General features: G+C 39.2%; 1 protein-coding gene across 5 annotated transcripts in view; it reads left to right on the top strand.

The window, feature by feature from the left end:
• Window positions 1-27,501, top strand: part of CFAP95 (cilia and flagella associated protein 95) — a 193,403-nt gene that overhangs the window by 123,833 nt on the left and 42,069 nt on the right. For 4 of the 5 annotated variants that reach the window (XR_009541583.1, XR_009541585.1, XR_009541582.1 and 1 more), the window contains 2 exons: window positions 61-284; window positions 25,594-25,730. The gene's annotated coding sequence lies outside the window, so the exon portion shown is untranslated. Of the gene's footprint in view, window positions 1-60; window positions 285-25,593; window positions 25,731-27,501 lie in introns of those variants that run through there. The other variant, XM_060154992.1, reaches the window with a different exon arrangement.

Here is a 27,501-nt window from a genome sequence, read left to right as displayed (position 1 = left end):
AAATCACTCCTTTTTACATATTTTAGTCATTTAATATTATCTTTCTCCCTCCCCCCATAGGGTTATCCTTGTCAAGATGATGATTATTCAGTTGTCTACAGAAAATGCCGTTCTCAGTTCACAGATCTAAATGGTTCCAAAAGATTTGGCATCAACACCTGGCATGATGAGAGTGGGACTTATGCCAATTCATATGTAAAACGAAAACTCTACCCATTTACCAGTGGCCTTGTTGTTCCCTTTTTAAAATAATATATGGAATCAGATTCTATAACTAATGAAAGGTAATGGATGTAGCAGTTGATGATTTTCTGTCCTAATAAATGCAGTGGAAATATTACGATAATAGATTCCTTTAACACAAAATCTTATATTCTAGACCAGTGTGTATATCTTTCTTTTTATAAGCTACTCTGGTATTTTCCAAAGTTTAGTATGTTTTTCACTGAAGGTATATAACCCAATTCTAGATGGTACTTGGAGGAATTTTATTTTATGTTACTTTATTTTGTTTTATTTTATTGACTGAATTTATTTTAAATTTTATTAGGAAAAAATGCATAAAGCTAACACAATCAAGCTCATGATTGCTTAGGGTGTGTCTGATTTAAAAAAAAGAGATAACTTAAATTCCACTTTTGAGTGAATAAAAATTTAGGTGGTACTCAAATTCTACATGAAACTCAACTGGCTTAAGTTTGAGCAACATGGGCCCTATAATAATGTTGAGTGTGTGTGTGTGTGTGTTTATTGGGGAGGAGTGTGTCTGTTTCTACACTTTAACATATCTGTGGTGGCTAGCTGCTCTGTGGATTATCATTCAGCATGGTGTTTTTCCTTATACAATATAACACTTTTTATTGTATGAAGTAGCAGAGATGCAGACAGAATCTTAGTGAAACTTTAGGGGTTTAATGGAAAATCCAATCATCTAGTGTTAGATTTAGAATAAATCTTAGCAGTTGTTTTGACTCGCACTCCTGTTTTCCAGATGAGCAGAGACTCACAGAGGTTCAAGTAGCTTGCCCAGGGTTACATAAATAAATTCTAGTTGATCTTTGAGGTACATTTGAACTTTTGTTTTTTCTGAGGATGGGTTTATTTATTTTGGCCTAGGTTAAATTTACTCTCATTGTTTTTCTTTAAGAAAGAAATTCATGAAGTAGTATTTCATGATAAATGCTAATTTGATTAGCAAAATATGGGGAAAACTATAAGCCTTGTGAGGAGAGAAATGATAATAAATAAAATATGGGTATGCCAAGGAAGCATTCACCAGCAGAGTTTTACTATAATTTATAGCTGCTTTAAAGTGTGTCTGTACATATACACAAATATATGTGTATAAATATGTATAACATATATAAATACGTAATGTTAATTCTTTTTTTAAAAATTAATTATTTTATTATTTTTTTAACATCTTTATTGGAGTATAATTGCTTTACAATGGTGTGTTAGTTTCTGCTTTATAACAAAGTGAATCAGTTATACATATACATATGTCCCCATATCTCTTCCCTCTTGGGTCTCCCTCCTACCTTCCCTATCCCACCCCTCTAGGCAGTCACAAAGCACCGAGCTGATCTCCCTGTGCTATGTGGCTGCTTCCCACTAGCTATCTGTTTTACATTTGGTAGTGTATATATGTACATGCCATCTTTATTGGAGTATAATTGCTTCACAATGGTGCATTAGTTTGTTAATTCTTTATATATTACCTATTCTAGGGGATACCTGCCTAGGATTACCTTTCTTTCCACAGACTACAAATTCAAGTTTAATCACTCCGAACATTCATTAACATATCTAGGGTGGACAGATGTTTGAAGTATGCAAATCTGTATGTCAAGCTACTCATCATTTGATTTTTTTTTTCCTTTTGGAAGGAGAAAAAGTCCTAATGGCCATATCACTACCTTTGAACAATGCCTTTTACTTAGAAAAAAATTCACCTACTTTAGCAGGAATTCTATATCGTCACAATGATTAACATTGCATTTTACATAAATGACCTGGGTCTGCCATGAGGGATCAATTTAGAAATCAGTTTTTGTTTGGTTAGAAGGAGAATGAAATTAGAGGGATTTTATTTAAACTAGTAGAATAAAATGATGCCTTGAAAAAAATAGAGATTACCTAGATCTTTCAGGTATAATTATTTTGTGTTGATTTGGATTTCTTTAGATAACTTCTTTAATGGTTCACCTCACCAGTATCAAAGACCATTTCAAACAATAAAAAGTGGAACTCAGATATGATCATCGGAGAGTGTCTTCCTTAGGAAATGACCACACTGACTTCTGATGGTTCCACATGTATACTTCATAGGATTCCACCTGAGACACCAAAATAACACTGTATCTTGTGTGTTTATACAGTTAGCATTCATATTTGGTCAGTATTTTTCTTTTGGCCTTTATGTGTTATTATGTCAGAACTGTTGGTGTGAGCTCACTATGGCAGAATGCAGACTGCTGCTGGGAGAATGGGTAATTGGTTGGGCAAATCCCAAGTAGATGTATGGCAGTGGTGGTCCTTGATTAAATTTGGCCTACAGATAAGTTTTATTTAGTCTTCAGAGTGTTTTTTTTAATTAATCTTAAAAAATTGAGCCCCATTTTATAGACTAGGACATTTTACTTTAAAATTCGAATTTTTATGTCCTTGGCACATTTGCAGATCTGGCAGCACTGGTCTGATTTTGATACAGCAACAATCAGCAGGGATATGATAGGAGACCCTCTTTGGACGGGGGTGAGTTCATCATTTTGCTGTTATTCTCACCTGGTGTACTTATTTATGGAAGCATTGTGACCCTTTACTTAAGGAGAGGTCAGACAAATATGAAATAACAAGTTGTAGAGGGAAGGGGTTGGTAGAAAAATGGCAAAATTGGCAGCTTCTTGGTGACTGAGATTAGGACGATAAAGGCAGAAGCCACATCCTAATAGTAGAGACAGCAAGTTTGGTTAAGTTCAAGTAGGCATCAAGATCCCGGAGTATATGATGTAGAAAATAGAGATGGAGAGTGGGCCAAGCGCTTTACCTTAGAAATATAGAGTAATCTCAGATCCACTGGTTTACACTAGGAGTCCATTTGTGCTGAGGCAGGAAGTGAAGGTACCAGACCCAACCCCTAGAATATGGAGCTGGCAGATGAAGACAAGAAGCAGGGCCCAGCCAGCTCACTGGTCTATTTACAGAGGAAAATCACCCCCTGGATTCCAGTGCTCCTTTTTCTAGAGGTACAGAGAAACTCCAGATTCACCAAGACTCTAGGCAGAAATAGTGAAGTCCTTCCTATGGGACACAGAGTAGAGGTGGCAGGCTGGTAGAGACAGAAGTGCCTGGCACAGCCACCATCAAGAATAGAGCAGCAGGGCTTCCCTGGTGGTGCAGTGGTTGAGAGTCCGCCTGCCGATGCAGGGGACGTGGGTTCGTGCCCTGGTCTGGGAAGATCCCACATGCTGTGGAGCGGCTGGGCCTGTGAGCCATGTCCGCTGAGCCTGCGCGTCCGGAGCCTGTGCTCCGCAACAGGAGAGGCCACAACAGTGAGAGGCCCACGTACCGAAAAAAAAAAAAAAAAAAATATAGCAGCAGATTCTTTCTCAAAGCTATGTTGACCAAAAGCTAACTTTAGAGTCAGGAACAGTGCAGTTTGCCAGTAGCTGAAAGCCCACTCCAAATAGCTATGGTAGGGTAAGCATGAGGCAAATATTGTAAATCAAAGTGGAAAACCCTAACAAAATCTCACAGTAAATCAGTGTCCCAAATATTAAGATCATAAGCTTTATAAAAAAATTTAACAGCTTTATTGAGATATGATTCACAAACCATAACGTTCACCCTTTTAAAGTATGTAATTCAATGATTTTTGGTAGATTCACAGAGGTGTGCTACCATCACTGTAATCAATTTAGAACATTCTCACCACCCCCAAAGTGAACCCCATATCCATTAACTGTCATTACCCATTCCCTCCCGATCTCTCAGTTCTAAGCAACCACTAATCTACTTTCTGTCTCTATAGATTTGCCTTTTCTGGATATTTTATATAGGTGGAATCATACGATGCGTGGTCTTTTGTGACTAGTTTCTTTCACTTAACATAATGTTTTCAAGGTTTCGTGTTGAACGAAGTATCAGTGCTTCATTCTTTTTTGGCTGAATAATATTCCATTTTACAGCTATACCACAATTTATCCATTCATCAGTTGATGGACGTTGGGTTACTTCTGCCTTTTGGCTATTTTAAATAATGCTGCTATGAATATTTATGTATGAGTTTTTGTGTGGACATATGTTTTCATTTCTCTTGGGCATATATGTAGAAATGCAACTGCTGGGTCATATGGTAACTCTATGTTTAACCTTTTGATGAACTGCCAAACTATTTTCTACGGTATTTTACATTCCCACCAGCAATGCATGAGAGTTCCAATTTCTTAATATACTTGCCAACATCTGTTATTTTCCATTGTTTTGTTTATAGCCATCCTAGTGGGTGTGAAGTGGTGTCTAGTTGTGGTTTCGATTTGTGTTTTCCTGATGGCTAGTGATGTTGAGCATCTTTCTATGTGCTTATTGGCCATTTGTGTATTTTCCTTGGAGAAATCTTTATTCAGATCCATTTTCCATTTTTAAATTGGGTTATTTAGCTTTTATGATCATAACCTTTTGTAACATAATTTTCAAAAAAACTGGAACACATAATCTGAAAAAAAAGATTTTCGTTTGGGCTTGAGAAGTAGCTTAGAAGCTTTCATTTAGAATCAAATACTGGAATTTCTGTTCCAATGCCACAGAATATTTGAAAATGAATAGAACTTGGAAGATCTTGTAGGCAGGCACTGTCAAGTGAAAATTTATAATGCACGTATGTGTTTTAATCAATATTTTTGATAATGGTATGATAATGATGGTACAGTAAGTCAATAAAGTAATATTGAAATTATTCATAAAATTCTGGGGGAATGTGTTCTTTAGTTTTTTATCACATAGTTCTACTTTTCATTTGTCAGGGTAATAACTAGGGCTTGCTCTGCAGGAATCAAACTCGTCTCATTCTCTAACACTCTTCCCTAGTACTAGAATTTCCCCTTTAAGCGTGAATCTCAACCTGCTGTGCTTATAAACTCCTTTGATGATCTAATGAAATCCAGACCTTTTGCCCTGGAAAAGTTACAAATATTCCTGTTAAGAACATTGGGAAACATTCTAACATCACCAAGTAATGAAGTTTTCCTCTCCTTTGGAAGTAGATTAACTAAATTGTGAATATTTAACAAGTTCATATTAGGTTTGTGTGTCCACTTCCAGAAGACAAAGTATACATGCGTATATGTATATATGTACACACACACACACACACACACATAATGTGTTTATATTTGGCAACCATGAAAGAGAATGCATAATTTTATCAATTAGCTTTTGCTAACCACCTGAAAACATACTGACTTAACAAATGTTATTTCTTATTGTTCTGTGGTCCACTGGGTGGTTCCTGTGTTCTGGGGCTGGACAGTTCTAGGATGGCCTCTCCTGGTTGGCACTTGGTTCAAAGACAACTGGGATGTCAGGGATGCCCTGGCCATGAGTTGTTCATCATGTGGCATAACAGACTGGGTTTGTTCATTTGGTAGTAGTGGCAGGGATCCCAAGAGCAGCAAATGGGGATGCTTCTGTGCACAAGGACTTGTCAGACATCTGCCTGTGTCATGTTTACTAAAGCCTGTCTGGAGAAAGTCAAGAGGCCAGCCTGGAGTCTGTGTGGGTGGGCTCTACCAAAGAGTGTGGGTAGAAGGAAGGGGTAATTTGTGTCCATTTTTACAATCTACCACAGTCTTTACTGTTGCATGCTTCTTACGAAAAGTCCTTTGTACAGAAATTATGCCTCCTCCTGTCCAGTACTTCTACTAGAGAATAGAGAGGGAGTTTTCCCCATTTGTGTTAAACTGATAACATAATTTGGTGCTTTTTTGTCACTTGAGGCCCTTTGCTCATGTAGTTGTTGGTCTTCATGGAGCCTAGTTATGCGCTAGGATAACCCCTCTGGATCCATTCCTAAGACAAAGTGAACCCCTCCATCAGGTGTCCTGGATAGCTGAAAATTGTGAAGAGTTCCTCCTTTGTCAGAGATCTGGAAATAGTGCAAATAGAGAATGAAGGAATAAGAAAAAAATAATATGTTGACTTCTCTCTATCTCTTGGTATCCTAGAACTGTCTCATTGCAGTTAAAGGATTAAAGCAGTTTCTAGTTCAGGGAGGCAGCCAGCCCTTAAATTTGGCACACTGTAGGACAGTACCACCCATCCAATGCTACATACCATTTCGGGAGGTTTGCTGATACCCTGAAGCCAAGTCATCCAGGCTTAGAAGTTGGAGGAGGCAACAGTTACATAGGTGAGGAGACTAAACTGAGTTTCTTAAAAGTGGTTAGGGCCTAGAGTACAGAACGTACAGATTTAGAGTCAGTTACCAGAGCTGAGAACCAACATGTGCCAGCACTTTTAGTATACTACAACATCTCATCATCACAACAACTTCAATGGATATTGGATGCGTATATGTGCGTGTGTGCGTATGTACGTGTGTGTGTGTGTGTGTGTGTGTGATTATCATTAGTACTTCACTTTGGCACTTAAGCCTCTGGTTGGTGAAGGGACTTGTTGGAATGCAGACCAAGATCGCCTGAAAATGAGCTCAGAACTCCATATCCTCACTGTTGAGGCAAGTATGATTCAACTCTTGGAGATTAAGGAGATACTGTTCATTTAGCCTGTGACTTTCCAGTGTCCTGTGTTGTGGCCAGTTTGTCAAATGGCCGCACAATCCATGGCCCACCTGATCCTCCTAATAGAAAGCTAGCTCTTTACTTCTTTAGCCTGACCATCTTCTGCCTGATGTTATGTGTATGTGAAATCCTTGTTTTTCCATGTAATTTATCAGCCATTGTTTTTAAGAACTAGAAGATAAAGGATGCTATGGACTTAGAGGCTCAAAACATAGATTTGTGACCATTTCTGACTGTTTGAGAAACATTCCCCCCTCTAAAATATTCCCTAATTCTCCTTAAGTCTGGGATTGGTTGCTCCCCAGTCATTTGTGCTTTTTGTGTGTCTCTCTATTATGGCACTCACCTGCTTTTCTTACTACCATTTAACAGTTTTTGGAGAGCAGGCATCATGTCTACTCATTGGGGTTCACTTGTGTCTAAAACACAGTGGGCACTCAGAAATGCTGAGGGAATTGGCATAAAGACATCTGTCATAATCATATGCTGGTATAGTGAATGCATGGGTAATTGATCATAATTGCAATCCATATGATCAGAATGGTTTTAGCTAAAAAGACTCAGATAATTAACAGGTTTATATTACCAAGAGCTTCAGTGGTAATCTTGGGAAATGGGAGGAGTGGCAAAATTGGCCTAAGAACATTTTATGTCCTGTATGGCAAGACAGTTTGCCTGAGCATCCATTAATGTGACTGAAATCCTCCTTAAAGTAAAAAAAAAAAATTTGCTCACAAACCAGAGCGCCAATTTGAACAAATAATGCTCATGTCCCAAAGATGCTGAAAGTTGATTGATGTAGCACAATAGGTGTGATGAAGGCAGCTGGTGAGACAGAGCTGAAAAGCTGGCGTGGAAGAGGAGCTGAGAGGAAAGCTGTTTTGAAGAAATGCTGCACCGAAAGTAAATCAGTATGCACACTACCTTTCTCAGGTCCACAGTCATTGTACAGACTTGGTTATCTAAAGTGTAACAGACCATGGCAGCTGTAAACTTGGAGAATGACAGTCATGAATTGGATGTTTGAGGATGAATATTTAATGTGCTATAGTTTGCCTTTTTGTGTTTGTCTCAGCCCTCCTCACTCAAAATTCTTATTGTAGAAAATGAAATTGTTTCATAAGTATTCTGAAGGTCACTCGTGATGGCTTATTTTATCTCTACTCATGCCTTCTGTTTGTGTTATGGGCTTGAGGAATATTTAATGAGTAAGTGACAGAATTTTGTCATTTTTTTTGTTGTCTGTACACAAACTACCTAACTCTTATGTCACCTTCCTATCATATACTAGGAGTGGATGGTAGCTGTCCCAGTGAAGTAAAACAAGTAAACAAACCAAAAGGCTGAAATAAGTAACCAAAATATCAAAATGAATGACATTCAAATTTGACTTCTCCATGGTATACCTATTTACAGCACCATAGATGACCAAGAATTAACCATGGAAGTAGGTACTCTACAGAGCTGCAATTAAAAGAAAAAGACAAACAACATTGATGGTGGGTACCAATTCCCATCTTCCAGATAAAAATATTATTTTAAAATTTATATTCTCTTTATGAAAGCTCAATTTATATTAACAGTACCTGGGTCTTAAAAACATAGAGGTTGACCAAATAGTAAAATTTGTAACAAGAGAAGGCAGGCAGTCTGCAGTCTTGGTATACAGCAATGTAATGAAGAGATGTACTTGAAGAAAAAAATTATAATAATTCAACTCTGAGGAGTCTTGAGAAAAAGTATGTTATTCTATTCTCCTGAGTTTGTTAATACTAATGAGCAATCTGGTTAAAAGTTAAATATGAAATCTTAAAAGTATTGCCTATCCACAAATTTCATTTTCTAGATCTTTATCCTTCAAGAATGTTTTCTAGAGAGCACCCAGTGCACCAACTAGAGAAACATAGGTGACTTCCTTTGGAGGAGAAGCATTAAAGCAGTCCCACAAATTGGAAGGAAAAGGGCCCTGCCCTCTCCAATTGGGCTTTTGAGAGGCTGTCCCTTCTGCACCTTGTTACATCGGTTATGCACCCCACCCCTTAATCCTGCTACTCTTTCAAACCACTGTGTCATTCTCAAAAAATGGACAATACTTAGTTGTCTGCACCTTCTGCCCACCCACTCCTTCCTGTCTGGCTTCTGCGTTCATCTGTGCTGCATATCAACTATTGCCCTTCGGATCCACTCCCCACACTTCTTCCTATTCTGGACCCTGAGAGGCTGTACTTTAGAGATGCTTCAGTAGACTCCGTTGCCCTCTGGCTTAGGGTTGACCAGTTTAGTAAATGAAAACACAGGTCACCTGGTTAAATTAGAATTTCCAGTAAATCGATAATTTTTTAGTGTATGTCCCATGCCATATGAATATAAACACTTAGATTTACCAGAAATTCAAATTTAACTGTGTGTCTTGTATTTTATCTGGCTTCCCATTGGTTTAGTCAATGGGAGTACTAACAGGTAATGGAGGAAATGAGAGTGAGGTCATAGTATTTCCCTGCCCTGTTCCGTCTTGGCTGGGTTGATACAGGCTGATTTTATCCCTTGACAGATGGTCACAGCTCCTGTCAGGCAGTCATTGTGTTCCAGGAACCTTTCCTTTCCCAAGTGCCTTCTGACCTAGGGAAGGTAAATACTTCTCCAATGTTCACATTCTTTGTTCCTCCTTAATAGTACCTGGGTACTTCGTTAACCCTTGTCATTTCCCTACTTCCTTCTCACACTGCCCATACCTTTTAAAAAAATTTATTTATTTGGCTGTGTCGGTCTTAGTTGCAGCATGCGGGATCTTTTAGTTGCGGCATGCGGGATCTTTAGCTGCAGCATGCGAACTCTTAGTTGCTGTATGTGGGATCTAGTTCCCTGACCAGGTATCGAACCCAGGTCCCCTGCATTGGGAGCGCGGAGTCTTAGCCACTGGACCACCAGGGAAGTCCCCCATACCTTTTTAATACTATCTTTATTAAATGCTTCTTAAATAGCCCAGATTGAGCATGTTATCTATTTCCTGCTTGGATCCCTAAACAGATGAGCTCTTACAGATCTAGTCCCAACATTGTCTTTTGGACCCTGGCACCCTCTGTTTCTCACAGCAGTGGCAATGTTGACCCTAGACTCCTTTTGTGAACTGTGGATGCACTGCCCCTCCCTTCTTCAACTCCTCTTTGCTGGATGTCTTCCTTTTCCTACCTCTAATATCCAGGTATTTCCCTGGTTTGACTTTTACCCTGTTTTCTGTATACAATATCTTGGATTCAACTATTACCTTTATGTAGAACTGATTTTATTCTTTTATTTATCATGATACCAATGACAGAAAATATTCACATGTATGACATAATGCCTTGAATTTGCCCAAAGTGCGATGAGGTCTGAAGAAATTGGTTTGGAACTAAAAAAATAGTTGTAATGGTTAATTTTATGTGTCAACTTGGCTGAGCCATGGTGCCCAGATATTTCATCAAACATTATTCTGGATGTGTTCTGTGAGGGTGTTTTTGTATGAGATTTACAATTAAATTGGCGGACTTTGAGTAAAGCAGATTGCCCTTTATAATGTGGTGAGCCTCATCCAGTCATTTGATGGATAGAACAAAAATGCTGACCTCCCCTAAGGAAGAAGGAATATTGCAGTAGACTTCAACAGCAACGTCAGCTCTTCCTGGGTCTCCAGCCTGCCAGCCCACCATGCAGATTTTGGATTTGGCAGCCTCCATAATCACAAGAGACAATTCCTTAACATCTATCTCCTATCTATCTACCTATCTATCTATTTATCTATCTACACACACACACACACACACCCTATTGGTTTTGTTTCTCTGGAGAACCCTGACTAATGTAATAGTGCATAGAATGCTTTCAGGTGGGGGAAGAGGGTGGGCATGACAGTCATGCACTAAAGCAGTTTCCAAAGGTATGATATGGATTAGATTGACTGCAGATTATAAAATATTTAGGTCGGGCTGGGTTTAACTGTGTTGCTTTCTCTCCCACCTGGGAAAGCTTTTCAGAATGCAGGTCAGTGAGAGCGAATTTATTATTGGCACACGTAGTTCATATACTTTTGCCTGCAAGAAACAAAGTTCTTAGACTGGCTTAAACAATAAGCACATTTATGATCTCATGGAACAGGAAGTTCAAAGGTAGGACAGGCCCTTGGTCTGCTGTGTCTAGGCTCTTGAGTTCTCTTGCCTCCTCAGACTGGCTACATAACGGGTGAAGCTTTTCCAGGCCTCATGTCCAGGCATAAAAATGTTCAGAGGAAAGAGAATGATTGTCTCTTCTTTGATGCATTTCTCAGAAGCTAGGACAACTTTCCTGAAAGTCTCCTTCATGTAATCTCAGTGGCCAGAATTGGGTCATATGCACATTCCTAAAACTATCCCTGGCAAGGGGGATACCATGATTGGCTTAGACAAACTGGAATCTCCTCCTGAGCTGCAAATGGGGTTGGCTTCCACTGGATCCTGTTGCATGGTTACCTGAAGCAAAGCAGGGTGTCAAGAAGAAAGAAGGAGCAAGCAGATGTTGGGCACGTAGCCAACAAAGTCCATCAAGTGAGTCACCTGGATCTTGGCTGTCCCTTTTTTTCATGCAACTGGGTGTTGTCTTGGTACTCTGCTAAACAAATGATTGCTTTCTTTAAAAAAAGAATCAAACCACACTCATTATATGGTTTCTTGAAAACTTACTTCAGTTACTGGGACGTGAGGATGTTAAATCATATAGCATGTGACAGTTTAATAGAAAACCCCCATTAAGTGTCTCTGCTCTCATGTCTCTTCCTCCTCCCCCTTCTCTTGCATCCCTCCATTCATCAAATCCTCATATAGTTTCTCTCCCCTTTTCTATTTCAGGAATTGAACTCACACCCTTTTCCTTGTCTCATGCAGGGAATCTCTGCTTACTACTATTGATTTGTGGCCCTGAAAGCCCAGCTGCAACCCTCAGATTTATCAAAGTACCCATTTCCTCAGCAGTTGCTGAGAAAAGAAATTTTCTTCATACCATTATGTAGAGAAAAGTCTATAATACTCTATTTTCTTTGAAAGTGTAAAGTTTTTGCAAACTTGGTATTTTAAGCAATATTAGTAAAAGTTTACTTGTGACCTATCTCACAGCAATTGCAATGGATCAGAGTGCTGAGACTGTGTAGTAGAGGACTTCTAATCAATAATAACTGATAACCTGACCTCTCTCCTGAGCTTGAGTCTCATATATGCTGCTCATCTCCACCAGACAGGAAAGGAACCTCATTATGTTCAAAATGAAATAGTCTTCCATTGCAAACTTATCTCTCCTGTTTCCTATTGCTATTAACAGCATCACTGTCCTCCCAGCAGTCATTTTAATTTCTTTCTCCATTGCTCTTTCTATTAATCTAGCACTTCCCAAAATTTGGTCTGGGGATTTAATAGGTGTTGCTTGAAGAAAGTGTTCTGTTGGCCAAATGCCGTTGGGGAATACTATATACCATATCCCTGTCTTGGAGCGTTACAATGCACATTCAAATATTAAAGACCCTGAGAAATTCTGTAGAACAGAAGGCAGTTAACCCCTATTTGATCTAACATTTCCTGAATTTATTTCATCACAGAATCATTTTTGCTGGGAATATGTTTTCATATATCCTGGGATATTAGTATTTCATGGAAAATAGGGAAAACATCACTCTAAGCATTTTCTAAATAAGGATAGGGAACAAAATTAATATTTATTGAGTGTCTAGTAAGAACCATATTCATAGGTGAAGTAGATTTTTTAAAAAATTCCAATACTGGGGCCTGCCAGCCACAAGTGCCATGCTGCAGGCCTTCTGTGGGTGGCCTGCCTTTGAGACAGAGGGCTGCCTCTGAGACAGAGGCCAGCCTCAGTGAGCCACAGATGTGTGTGGGCTGAGCCTCCCTCACAGGGCTCACAGGTTTCTGGGACTCAGCCTGGGCTTTAAATGTGCCGGAAAAGCCTCGGGCTGCTTAAGACAGCCCTGGTTCTACCTGCTGTATTCTCTGTCCCTCCTTCCTGCCCTGTGTCAGCTATCATGGAGCCCTGTCTAATTTAGGGCGGGGGGTGGGGGGGAATTCTGTAAAGAAGGTGGAAAGTCATTTTTCTATAATTTGTGAAGTTGTGAAAAAGCCATTATCATGGCTTTTACCCTGAATATTGGAACATTTCAGAAATAATAAAGGTATTTTCCTAATTTCCCAAAAAAAAGAATTTCCAATACCACTAATAAGGAAAAAAAGCCCAAGTACTTCTTTTAGTAAACAGACTTAGACAGAAACCCAACTTCATGATGACAAAGTGTAGATTTACCTTAAATATTACGGTAATTGGCATTTACATGTTCTACTCTTTCTCCCTTATCTTTCTAAATGAAGGGTAATGGCTAACTCTGCTTTACCTTCTGAAAACTGCTTGTGTCACATTTCACTCTGAGATTTTCATTAAAAGCCACTAGAATTTGTGGCCTAGGGTTTCAATTATCATTTTATTATAGGCAGAATCAAGTATTCATAGGTCATAAATATTTTATTCTATATTGTACTACCAGACCAAGGACTTAACAAGTCTTTTTATACCTTAAAACTTTTTTTTTTTTGCAGTACGAGGGCCTCTCACTGTTGTGGCCTCTTCCGTTGCGGAGCACAGGCTCCGGACGCGCAGGCTCAGCGGCCATGGCTCACGGGCCCAGCCGCTCCGTGGCATGTGGGATCTTCCCGGACCGGGGCACGAACCTGTGTCCCCTGCATCGGCAGGCGGACTCTCAACCACTGCACCACCAGGGAAGCCCCCCTTAAAACTTAAAAAAAAATTATTTTGGTTGGAATTTTTTAAAATTTTATTTATTTATTTATTTTTAGGCTGCATTGGGTCTCCGTTGCTGTGCACGGGCTTTCTCTAGTTGTGGCGAGTGGGGGCTACTCTTTGTTGCGGTGCGCAGGCTTCTCATTGCGGTGACTTCTCTTGTTGTGGAGCACAGGCTCTAGGTGCACTAGCTTCGGTAGTTGTGGTGCGCAGGCCCTAGAGCACAGGCTCAGTAGTGGCGCATGGGCTTAGTTGCTTTGCGGCATGCGGGATCTTCCCGGATGACGGATTGAACCTGTGTCCCCTGTATTGGCAGGCGGATTCTTAACCAGTGCACCACCAGGGAAGTCCTACCTTAAAATTTAATGTGTTGAATTCATGTAGATGCCTAATAAATGTCCATTTATTTATTGAACATGAGAATGTAAGATTCTATAGGTTCTTAGCCTAACCTTAAGAACTATCAGAAAAAAATTGCATTTAATTAAACTTAAGTCTATACAAATGGATAGAGTTGCCAGGTAAGAAAACAAACTGAAAGGGATAATCTGAAGCAAATTTAGAAATATTTGGGAGAGGAGAAATTCAAGTAGTAATTGGAAAGTGAGAAGAGAAAAAATGGATTAAAAGTAGCATATTTTTCAATATTGTACACTTTTGATTATTTAATTCACATTTTTATTAAAAAAATATACAAACTCTGAGTAGACATTTCAGATAGTATATTGATAAGCTAATTGATATAACACTGGCCATTAAAGAGTTGATTGGGCTTTTTTTTTTTAATGAGACCCAAGAATTGGCCACATGAAAGCCCTTAGTCAATGCTTGAAAAACAAATTGCATAGTGTAAATAATGGCTTTTTAAAAACTGAAGTACATCAAACAAACATTTCTAAAAGGCTCCAGCAAATATAGGAATCTGAAAACACTTTTCTGTTCAAGCCAGCTGAAGAAAAGAAAAGAACATAGGGAAATCATAAAGCAAAGAGCATTTCTTTTCAGAATGCCTCTTTCTCATAAGTAGTTTAAAGTCCAGTGGAGTATGCAAAAAGCTCTTTCATAAAGCAGGAAGATAGGGAAAAAAGCTGTTGGCATTTCTGATTTTATTGAATAACTGCAAAACAGTAGCTATGAAAGACAAAAAAAACCTCAAGGAAATGGGTAATTGAGAGGCACGATAAGACGGTTTAAAAAAAAGTAGATGAAGTAAGTGTGGAGGCAAATTTAATGCCTCTCACTTCAGAGAAATCAGGCAGAGAAAAGTTCTCAAGAGATTGCCAGACAGATGGCATGCTAAAGAACCTTCGATTTCTCTGAAGATGAGCTTGCCTCAGTTGAAGTCCTGGAGTAGGGGAAGGAGTTTTTCTGAGTAGAGGATAGTGGATCATCTCACCTTTCAGTTGCTGCTGATGTGGAGTGAAGGTGGGAAAATTCATGGGAAAATATCAATGATGAAATTTTTAAATATTTCTAGACTTTTAGAACTAAACAGTAGAAAATATTTCTAGAATTTTAGTTCTAAACAGAAGAACTAAACAGTAGAACAGTAGGGCATGTGAGCATAACGTCCAATTTATTCAGTGTATGCGGCACATAGTGACTTTCTTCCAAACTGTACCATATGTAAGTGCAGAAATAAGAGTAACTTTGTAGTGGAGACTCCTGATAAACATTACCTCAGCCAGGTGATCAAGGTCAACATCAGCAGTGATAAGTAATGTTGACAGTATATACCCTTGATACTATATGAAGAAAATGGCACTTGACCTCTGTGGTCTTCCTGTAAAATCCCCTAACTCCAGTTGAATCATGGGAAAAAATCAGATAAATCCCAATTAAGTGACACTGTATGAAATATCTGACCAGTATTCATCAAAGTTGTCAAGGTCATCAAAAACAAGGAAAGTCTGAGAAACTGTAATAGCCAAGAGGAGCCTAAGGACACATGATTACTAAATGTGATGTGACATCGTGCATGGGATCGTACAACAGAAGAAGAACATTACATAAAAACTAAGGAGAGCTGAATGAAGTAGGGACTTAATCATAATGCACCAACATTAGTTCTTTAATTGTGACAAATGTACCATTCTAATGCTAATAATAGGGAAAACTGAGTGAGAGATATATGAGAACTCTGTACTATCTTCACAACTTTTGTGTAAATCTAAAACTATTCTAAAATGAAAATTTTATTTAAACATTTTTAAAAAAGCATTTATGATGAATGCTGGCACCTGAAGATGTTGGCTGAGAAATTGTCACAAAGATGTGATATTTAATATTTGATAGCCAAGGCTTGTGATGTGAAACTTGTTTTTTCCATAAACTGATTTGCTTGGATGAAATACCTTATTTTTTAAATGGCTAAAATACTTCTACATGCATTCAGCAAAACTAGCTCCAAAAAAGAAATCTGGTAGGCAAAAAAAAAAAAAAAAAAAAAAGTGAAAAGGGTCCACAGATGAAAAAAAGCACTCTGTAATTTTATTTATAAAAAGTTCAACATATAATTAAGGGAAAATTAATCTAGAATGTTAGAAGTTGAAATGGTGATTATTTGGGGGGCTATGACTAGGAGGGGCATTAGGGCTGCTTCAGGGAGCATAATGCTCCTTTTCTTGATTTGTATGGTAGTTACCACACTATATTCACTTTGTGAAAATTCACTGGGCTGTAAGCTTTTGTATGCTTATTTTCGATATGTATATTATACTTCAATTTAAAACTTCATTGAAGAAAACAGCTGAACTTGAGAAGTTTGCCAAATTGCTTTTCAACATTTAAAAAAATGTGGACTATAAATGGTTTCTGAATAGTAAACACATTTCAAAGCAGAAGACCTAGTAGTGCTGTGTTGTTAGAAATGTATGTTGTCCATACACTTACTCACTCATTCCACAAATATTTATTAAACACCTAGGACTGGCTTGTATCTAAAACCATAGATTATATGGGAAATAAATCTATAAATAGACAGTAATATGATAATTGCTATAATGGATATGTGTGCAAATGTAATGGAATTCTAGAGATGTTCTTTGGTCTGTTAGGGGAAAGTCAGAGAAGGCTACTCAATAAGGAGGGACACATGAGTTGAAACATGATGAAAGAGCACACATTTGCCTAAAAGAGAGTGAGTATTGTTAACATTGAACAAGGTGAGATGAGGAGAGAATTCTAGACAGATGTAACAGCTAGAGTAAAGTCACAGAGGCAGGATGAATTTTGGAAAATTTTTTGATTGGGAGAGTGGCAGGAAGTGATGGAAGCTAAGTGTTATTGACTAAATGATTATGTCCTCCCTGAAATTCGTAAGTTGAGGCTCTGGCCTCCAGTGTGGTGGTATTATGAGGTGGGGTGTTTGGGAGGTAATTAGGTTTAGATGAGGTCATGAGGGTGGGGTCCTTACTTTGGGATTAGTGTCCTTATAAGAAGAGACCAGAGCTTGCCCCCCACCACCCACTTCTCTCCCCACCTGTGAGGACACAGTTAGAAGATGGCTGTCTGCAAGCCAGGAAGAGAGACTTCATCAGACACTGAATTTGCCTGCATCTTAATCTTCGACTTCCAGCCTCCAGAACTGTGAGAAATAAATGTTCATTGTTTAAGCCACCCAGTCTATGGTATTTTGTTATGGTAGTCAAAACTGACTAAGACACTGAGGCAATAGAGGAAGACAGGAGCCAGATCATAAAAAGCCATATATATCATGGAGAAGAAAAGACTTTATCCAGGAGATTAGGAGTTTTAAGCAGTGAGTAATATGATAAGAAATATGATTAGAAAGATAACTCAAAGGCAGTGTGGAGGAATGCTTGGAAGGAGCATGACTAGAAGCAGAATGACCAGTGAAGAAGCTACTGTAAGAGTGAGGAGAGAGATGATGTCAGTGTGGACAGAGAGCAGCACACAGAGAAGGTTAAGATTTACAGTTGGCAGGTCTTAGTGATTAATTAGTTAGGGAGGGCGACAGGTAGGAGTCCAACATGACATGGTGGTACCACTGATGAGGATAGAGAGCACCAAAGGAAAAGTGGGAATGTGGAGGAAGATGAGTTCTGTCTGGGACATGTTGAATTTGGGACCTCCAGGTGGGGACGTCTAACAGGTAGTTGGATATAATGGGAATGGGGCCCAGAAGAATGATCTGGAGCTATGAGAGTTTTCTGTGGTGGATACATAGTTAGTAATTAAAACTGAGTTTACTTGTGAAGAGTAAGAAGATCATCATGGATGAGGGTGTGTAGATAAAAGGGTTAAACAGTTGAAACTGTTAAGAGCGTTGCTGAAGTGCTGTACTATATGTATGGGTCCAAACACTTTAAGAAGGAAAGCGTGGTCAAGTGTGGATGTATGGAGTGGCCAAGAGACCGGAGGACCTTGTGGGATGGAATTATGGGATTTGGAAGAGTGAGGGGATGAGAAAATGAAAAGGGTGTGAGCTTGTGATGAGAGAGTATATTACCAGAGGTTAAGGTATTCAGGCTGGGCTAGTTCTGAGTATAAATAGAATGTGAGTTCCATGAGAACAGGAGTATTTCAATTCTGTATGCCCAGTATGTAGGACAGAGTATGGCACATAATTAGTGCTCAATAAATATTTGTTGAATAGATGAATGGGGCATCACTAAAGTAGACTGAGGGGGAAGTTAATGGATTGGATGAGATCGAAAAAGTCTGTTGAAGTTCTTAGAAAACTTGTATATGACTCTCTGTTTTTCTCTTGCTGCTTTTAGAATCCTCTCTTTTACTTTTGCCATTTTAATTAAGATATGTTTTGCTGTGGGTCTGTTTGGGTTCATCTTGTTTGGGATCCTCTGTGCTTCCTGTACCTAGATATCCATTTTCTTTAGGTTCGGGAAGTTTTCAGCTATAATTTCTTCAAGTATATTTTCGATCCCCTTCTCTCTTTCTCCTCCTTCTGGAACCACTATTATGCATAAGTTGGCACACTTTATATTATCCCCCATAGACCTTGTATGTTGCTTTCATTTTTTAAAAATTTGTCTTTCTGTCTGCTGTTCTGATTGGGTGATTTCCCTTATTCTATATTCCATGACACTTATTTGTTCTTCTGTGTCATTTAGTCGGCTATTCATTGCTTCTAGATTGCTTTTTATCTTGGAAGTTGAATTATCTATTTTTTATTGGTTCATCTTTATAGTTTCTAGTTCCTTGTTACAGTGATCTGCATTTCTATTGATGATCTTTCTTAACCCAGTTGGCGTTTTTATTACCTTTTTGAACTCAGTGTCTGGTAGAGTAGTGAGTTCTGTTTCATTATTTGTTCTTTCAGGGGATTTCTCTTGCTCTTTTAATCAGGAGTAGTTCCTCTGCTTTTTCATTTTACCTAACTTTCTCAGACTCTATGAATTTAGGAGAAACAGTTATCTATTGTGGTCTTGAAGGAGTGCTTTTATGTGGGAGCATCCCTCTGTAGACTGTGTGTGTCCAGTGTCTTTGGTGTGAGGGCTATTTTTGATATGGACACCAGCCACGTCTTTCCTCAAGGTTTGCTGGACATTATCACCTTGATAGGGCGTGTGGTTGGTGTTGAGGGATCTAAAGCCTGTGCAGAGTGTGAGGTGGGACTTCTCTGCTCTGTGGCTGTCACCACCTTGTCAGGAGTGTGGTCTGCTCCCCAGTTGTTGGAATAGAAGCCCTGAGGGCCAATCTCAGTCAGTCTCCATTCCCCTTGAGTGCATGCTGTGCCCTAAAGGAGGCGATTGCTAAAGCAAGTGGGGCTTCTGTGCTCACAGAGGACTGATGTGCCACTTGTGTGGGTGTCCGTGGCTCTGTTTAGGCACAGCCCAAGATAGCATCCCTTCCCTTGTTGCAGTCATCCCAGATCTAGTGCAAGGCTGTGGTGTGGAGTGGGTGGGGCCAGAATATTCGCTAGGTTGGGACTGGGAGTCAGGGTGTTGTGGCTGTAGGAATTGAGGTGGCTGTGCTGCTGCTAGAGATGTAGGCTGCCTCTGTGGCAGTCTTCTCCCGGGACCCGTCTGCCCCAGATGTAGCACTAAGCTGTGGTATGCAGTGGGCAGGGCCAGAGTGCTCTGGGAGATGACCTGCTGTACACTCCTGCAGCACTACCGCCCCATGCCTGCACTGCCAATGGCCACCTCTGCCCCACCCAGATCACACCCCAGGCCCCCCAGTCTGTCTCTGCATAGCTAGACTGAATCTTTTCCCAGGGCTCAGTTGGCCCAGATCTCACACCAGGCTGTGGTGTAGAATGAGCAGGGCTGGTGTGCTTTCCCCTTCGGATTGAGGAGTGCGGCAAGGCGGCAGCCATCAGTGCAAGGCTTTCTCCGCCCTGACTGTTGGCAAGCCAGCACGCATACACTCCTCGCGAGTAGCGTCCAGGCTTCTCCAGCCCTTCTGTCTGTCCCAGCAGTTCTCCCAACAGCCATGGAGGGGGGGTTGTCTCCTCCGTACAGGACCCCAGGACTGGGATGCCCAGACTATGGCTCAACCTGCTCGCTCCCCAGGGCAAGGGTCCACCCATATGGACCTTCTCTTCCTTTCAGAACCCTTCTGGGGCGCAGGTCCCAACCTGATGCCTTTTTTTCCAACCTACTCGGTTACATGGAGATCTTTCTTATAGCTTTGATTGTGCAGTTCTTCTGCCAGTTCCTGTTAGTTTTTCACGAGAATTGTTCCACATGTAGATGTATTTTTGATGTGTTTGTGGAGGGAGGTGAGCTCCACATCCTCCTACTCTGCCATCTTGACCTCGTCACCCAAAATACTGTAATGAAGACTTTGCAGCTAAGAATTTACAATGAGGAGGTGATAGTCTCTTCAATAAATGGTGTTGGGAAAACTGGAGAGTCACATGCAAAAGAATGAAACTGAACCCCTATCTTACACCATACACAAAAATCAACTGAAAATGGATTAAAGAGCCGAATGTAAGACTCCAAACCACGAAACCATAAAAATCCTAGAAAAAAGCACCTCCTTTTTTAAAAAAATTTATTCATTTTACTTTTGGCTGCATTGGGTCTTCGTTGTTGCCTGCGGGCTTTCTCTAGTTGCGGCGAGTGGAGGCTACTCTTTGTTGCAGTGCACGGGCTTCTCATTGCGGTGGCTTCTCTTGTTGCGGAGTATGGGCTCTAGGTGCGAGGGTTTCAGTTGTTGTGGTGTGTGGGCTCAGTAGTTGTGGTGCGCGGGCTCAGTAGTTGTGGTGCGCGGGCTCAGTAGTTGTGGCACATGGGCTTAGTTGCTCCACGGCATGTGGGATCTTCCTGGACAAGGGCTTGAACCCATGTCCCCTGCATTAGCAGGTGGATTCTTAACCACTGTGCCACCAGGGAAACCCGAAAGCAGCTCCTTGACATTGGTCTTGGCAATGACCTTTTGGATCTGATACCAAAAGCAAAGGCAACAAAAGCAAAAATAAACAGGTGGGACTACATCAAACTAAAAAGCTTTAGTTTTTTTTAACATCTTTATTGAAGTATAATTGCTTTACAATGGTGTGTTAGTTTCTGCTTTATAACAAAGTGAATCAGCTATACATATACATATATCCCCATATCTCCTCCCTCATGCATCTGCCTCCCACCCTCCCTACCCCACCCCTCTAGGTGGTCACAAAGCACCAAGCTGATCTCCCTGTGCTATGCGGCAGCTTCCCACTAGCTATCTATTTTACATTTGGTAGTATATATAAGTCCATGCACTCTCTCACTTCATCCCAGCTTACCCTTCCCGCTCCCCGTGTCCTCAAGTCCATTCTCTACATCTGTGTCTTTATTTCTGTCCTGCCCCTAGGTTCTTCAGAACCTTTTTTTTTTTTAGATTCCATATATATGTGTTAAAATCTTTAGTTTTTGACAGCAAAGGAAATCATCAATAAAATTAAAAAGCAACTTACATATGGGAGAAAATATATGCAAATCATATATCTGATAAAGGGCTAATATCCAAAATATATAAAGAACTCATACAACTCAGCAGAAAAAGAAAACAATCCGATTAAAAAATGGGCAGGAGAAGTGAATGGATATTGTTCCAAAGAAGACATACAGATGGCCAACAGGTACATGAAAAGATGCTCAACATAACTAATCAGGAAAATGCAAATCAGAACCACAATGAGATACTACATCACACCTGTTAGAACGGCTATTATAAAAAACAATAGATAACAAATGTTGGAGAGGATGTGAAGAAAAGAGAACACTTGTAACGCTGTTTTGGGAATTTAAATTGGTGCTGCAAATTTGGGAAGCAGTATGGAGTTTCCTCAAAAAATTAAGTATAGAACTACCATATTATCCAGCAATTCAACTTCTAAGTATTTATCCAAGGGAAATGAAATCACTATCTCGAAAAGATATCTGTAACATTATAGCATTATTTACAATAACCAAGACATGGAAACAATATAACTGTCCACTGATGAATGAATGGATAAAACATATTTTTTATATATATATATATATATATATATATAAAATGAACTATTTTTTAGCCATGAAATGAGAAAGAAATCCTGCCATTTGTAACAACATGGATGGATCTTGAGGGCATTATGCTAAGTGAAATAAATCAGAGAAAGACAAACACAAATATGATGTGACAAATATGATCTCACTGATACGTGGAATCTAAAACAAAGAAAGAAACAAACAAAAAACACCAAACTCATAGATACAGAGAACAGATTGGTGGTTGCCAGAGGCAGGGATGGGGAGTGGAGGAAATGGTGGTCAAAATGTACGAATTTCCAGTTATAAGATAAGTAAGTCCTGAGGATGTAATGTACAACATGAGAAGTATAGTTAATAATACTGTATTATATATTTGAAAGTTGCTAAGAAAGTAAATCTTGATTTACTTGAAGAAAAATCTTAATTTTTCTTTTTTTCTTAAAAATTAAGAAAAATCTTAATTTTTTCTTGTGTTCTCATTACAAGAAAAAATTGTAACTATGTGTAGTGATGGATGTTAACCAACTTTGTGGTAATCATTTCACAATATATACATGTATCAAATCATTATGTTGTATGCCTAAAATGAATACAATGTTATATGTCAATTATATCTCAATAAAAAACAAAAAGACTTTTCTCTTTACCTGTAAATGAAAAAGTTCCCACTTAAAAAAAATGACCGAACTGTAGTGACACCTTTATATATCTAAGTTTTACTTGAACTTGAACTCACAAGCTGAGTAAATGTTTGTAAAACTCCTACCACTTCTGATGAAATTGATAGAGAATGGTTAAAACAGAAGAAACAATTACTATTTATTGCTAGGAAAAATCTTGTCTTTAGTGTCGGTCTCTATGATACCATTTTTACTGTGTTATTTAAGACCCAGAAATGAAGATTATGTATCAAAATGCTTATTTTCTCTTTCTAGATCTGGCACACAGTACTATGGAATAAATTGTGATCTGGTTAACGCTTAAAGTCTGGCTCCCTCTACTGGAGGATATGATACTTTCCCTCCCTTCCGTTTAACTGAGGTCCAAAAAGCATATGCAGGACAGGGGTTCATAGCTCAGGTTTTTCCAATCTTCATGCATATGGAAATTGCCTGATTGACCAACTGTGCATGTATATAAATTATGTATGATGCATGTCTCTAACATTTTATAGCAATTACTGCATCAAAATAAGTTAATAAATATTTCTTGATGGCCTATTACGTGTCAGAAAAAGAGAGATATACAAAAATGTGTGAGACATGATCTTTGCTCCTCAAAGAGCTTGTAGTTCATTAAGTTGTATGAATGATGATTCCAGGTTAAACACAGCTACCTGGTCTGCAACTCCAAATGGCCAAATTAAGTGACCTTTTTCACAGTAAGAAACACTAATTCTTGACAGACGATTGATAATTTCTTTGCATAGCCACTTAATCTCCTTGATTGGGTGTTGGTTCCTATATAGCTAGCTGTGAGGATTGACTGGCTTTCTGAACTGGAAATTAGTGATTTTAATGAGAGGGTGATATTTGTGTTGGGATGGGTTATAAAATTTTGGTTTCATTATTACTGTAGAAGATGATTTTGGATTCTCTCAGTGAATAATCTAAAGTTGTTTTTTTAATGGAAATATTAGACTCTTCATAAGTTGATTCCTTAGAAAGCACATCTGCATATCTGGTTCTATTTATTAGTCCAGCAGTCTCAACCTTAAGCTCATCTTGCAGTGCTAAAATGCCTATGTAAATCTTTTGTAATCATTTCAGTGTGTTACTTTTATCTGCCCACTGGAACTTCCACATCCATTATAGTAAAACCATTCCTACATACCTGTATGTGTGTATATAGACCCTCACCTAATAGTGAACTAGTAAGCAGAGAGAATAGAGCCCTAAAACCATTCTGACTTTGTTTGGACCACTCTACTGCTCACTTATTCTGCTGCCTCAAGAAGCAATGTTAAGTTATTATTCATATGGAGGCAGTCCATTGTAGTGATTGCCAGAGCTTCAAGCCCCAGCTCAGCCTTTTGCCAGCTGTTTCACCTTGGGAAATTTACTTAACCTCTTTATGCCTCACATCCCTCCTGAGGTTGTGCTGGTGAATAGTAAACTAATATACACGAAGCCATTAGAACAGATTCTGGTATATAGTAAGCACATATATGTATCCACTTACATTATTATCACTCGATTTGTAAGTGCAAGGAAAACTAATATGGTATATATAAATTCTAAGAAAGGATTAAAAAGACAACTTACAAAATGAGACCCAACTAAATAAATACCACCTCATGCTGGTGCTGGACACACAGATGTGGGGGAGAGGTTATTCTCTGGGGAGAGTGTGCCTTTTCAGTACCCAGAGGCATCAGTGTGGGAAACCTCAGTTCCAACCTAATGAACTAAATGTCAGTCCCCTGCTGTTCCCATATTTTCCGCTTAGAAGATATAAAATCATTATGGGAATGATTTTTTTTTTTAAGTCCACTGGGAAATAGCAACCCCTAGAGTCAAAAGTCAAATAATTATATCTGAGCACAACACATCCCTCTTCCTCCTGAAACATCTTTTTTTTTTTTTGCGATACGCGGGCCTCTCACTCTTGTGGCCTCTCCCGTTGTGGAGCACAGGCTCCGGACGCGCAGGCTCAGCGGCCATGCCTCACGGGCCCAGCAGCTCCGTGGCATGTGGGATCTTCCCGGACCGGGGCACGAACCCATGTCCACTGCATCGGCAGGCGGACTCTCAACCACTGCGCCACCAGGGAAGCCCCTGAAACATCTTTAGAAAACATAGACTCTTCTATTTCAAACTCATTGGTAGTTCTTGGGTGCTAGGTTTTAGCATCAAAGGAAAGGCGCAACTGGAAACAAAAGGACTCTGTGTTCTTAATATTCACAATGTAACATCAGGTGCTTCCTCAGCACCTCTCTGAAGACTTTAGACAACATGAAATGCCTTCCAGAGCTGAGAATGATTCTGAGGTTTAGCAGTACCTCATTTTCATCAAGGTAGATGTAAATGTGATTATTGCAAATGACTAGAGCTTTTCCAAGCATTTAGCTTTTAAAATTCAGATGAGATTTAATCAACTGTTCCCTGTTTTATATCACTGACATCTCTTATTTTCAGCCCAGAAATCAAGCTGAGCTAGAATTAAGATCCTGTTTTCCAGGCTGTTTCTGAAAGATAAAAAGACTAATTGGTTCACAGCTTCTTCAAAGCCTGTACAACAGGTGGAGTTTTAGAAGTTTAGTCATTTGTGTTAGTGTACGGTGTCTATCTGATTACTGACAAACTGACAACTTCTATGAGCTGTTTTCTCTTAGTGCCTGTGATCTCACCAGCGTAAAGCATGGTTTCACCATAAGCATCTTGCCGCTATTAATTGGGGACCTCACATCATGTTACTAGTTGATACAAATCCATTTGGCATTAATGAATGGACAGCATGTACTTCATAGCCATTCTGCTATAAGTTAGCAATGAATAAACCCATTAAAATGAAGGTTTGCTTTACTTCTTGCATTACAGTGTGAGGAGATCTGATGACTTGCTTCACAGAGAAACTGCTGAAAACTACTTTAAAAAATATTAAAGCCTCTGGAAATGGTCCTAAGAACAAACAGCAAGTGAAGAAACATCTATTCAAGAAAATCTACAAAAATTTGGTAAGAAAGGTGAACAAGGAGCACTCTCTCCTTCTCTTCTCCCAGCTCAGTGAGGCAGACTTCATGCCAGACTGCTGCAGACAACAGGATAGGGATCTCTCTCCTCCCCGTTCCCAGTTGGAGGGCTTTCTTCCCAGGAGAAACAGGACTTCAGCATTTCTTTCTTATTTCTAAAATTTCCTTTATTCAAGTATAGTTGATTAACAATGTTGTATTAATTTCTGCTGTGCAGCAAAGTGATTCAGTTATACACACACACACACACACACACACACATATATATATATATATATATATACATTATTTTTCATAGTCTTTTCCATTATGGTTTATCACAGGATATTGAATATAGTTCCCTGTGCTATACAGTAGGACCTTGTTGTTTATCCATTCTATATATAATAGTTTGTACCTGCTAATCCCAAACTCCCAGTCCATCCCTCCCCCACTCCCTCTTTCCTTTGGCAACCACAAGTTTGTTCTCTATGCCTGTGAGTCTATTTCTCTTTCGTAGATAAATTCATTTGTGTCATATTTTAGATTCTGCATATAAGTGATATCATATAGTATTTGTCTTTCTCTTTCTGACTTACTTCACTTAGTATGATAATCTCTAGGTCCATCCATGTTGCTACAAATGGCATTAATTTATCCTTTTTTATGGCTGAATAGTATTCCATTGTATATTGGTACCACATCTTCTTTATTCATTCATCTGTTGATGGACATTTAGGTTGCTTCCATGTATTGGCTATTGTAAATAGTGCTGCAATGAACACTGGAGTGCATGTATCTTTTCGAATTATGGTTTTCTCCATATATATGCCCAGGAGTGGAATTGCTGGATTATATGGTAGTTCTATTTTTGGCTTTTTGAGGAACCTCCATACTGTTTCTACAGTGGCTGTACCAACTCACATTCCTACCAACAGTGTAGGAGGGTTCCCTTTTCTCCACACCCTCTCCAGCATTTGTTATTTGTAGACTTGTTAATGATGGCTATTATGACCGGTGTGAGGTGGTACCTCATTGTAGTTTTGATTTGCATTTCTTAATAATTAGCGATGTTGACCACCTTTTCCTGTGCCTGTTGGCCATGTGTATGTCTTCTTTGGAGAAATGTCTATTTAGGTCTTCTGTCCATTTTTTGGTTGTGGTTTCTTTCTTTCTTTCTTTCTTTCTTTCTTTCTTTCTCTCTCTCTCTCTCTCTCCCCCTCTTCCTCCCTCCCTCCCTCCTTCCCTCCCTCCCTCCTTCCCTCCTTCCCTCCCTCCCTCCCTCTCTCTCTTTCCTTTTTTCTTTCTTTCTTTCTTTCTTTCTTTCTTTCTTTCTTTCTTTCTTTCTTTCTTTCTTTCTTTCTTTCTTTCTTTCTTTCTTTCTTTCTTTCTTTCTTTCTTTCTGTTACTGAGTTGTATAAGCTGTTTGTATATTTTGGAAATTAAGTCCTTGTTGGTTGCATCATTTGCAGATATTTTATCCCAGTCCATAGGTTGTCTTTTCATTTTGTTTATGGTTTCCATTACTGTACAAAAGCTTGTAAGCTTGATTAGGTCCCATTTGTTTGTTTTTGCTTTTATTTCTATTGCCTTGAGAGACTGATTTAAGAAAACATTGGTATGATTTATGTCAGAGAATGTTTTGTCTATGTTCTCTTCTAGGAGTTTTATGGTGTCATGTCTTATATTTAAGTATTTAAGCCATTTTGAGTTTATTTTTGTGTATGGTATGAGGGTGGGTTCTAACTTTATTGATTTACATGTGGCTGTCCAACTT

The sequence above is a fragment of the Lagenorhynchus albirostris genome, chromosome 7, assembly GCF_949774975.1.
Source record: "Lagenorhynchus albirostris chromosome 7, mLagAlb1.1, whole genome shotgun sequence".
Taxonomy (NCBI): domain Eukaryota; kingdom Metazoa; phylum Chordata; class Mammalia; order Artiodactyla; family Delphinidae; genus Lagenorhynchus; species Lagenorhynchus albirostris.
The sequence above is the reverse complement of the archived record's forward strand: the minus strand, read 5'-3'. Positions and strand labels throughout refer to the sequence as shown.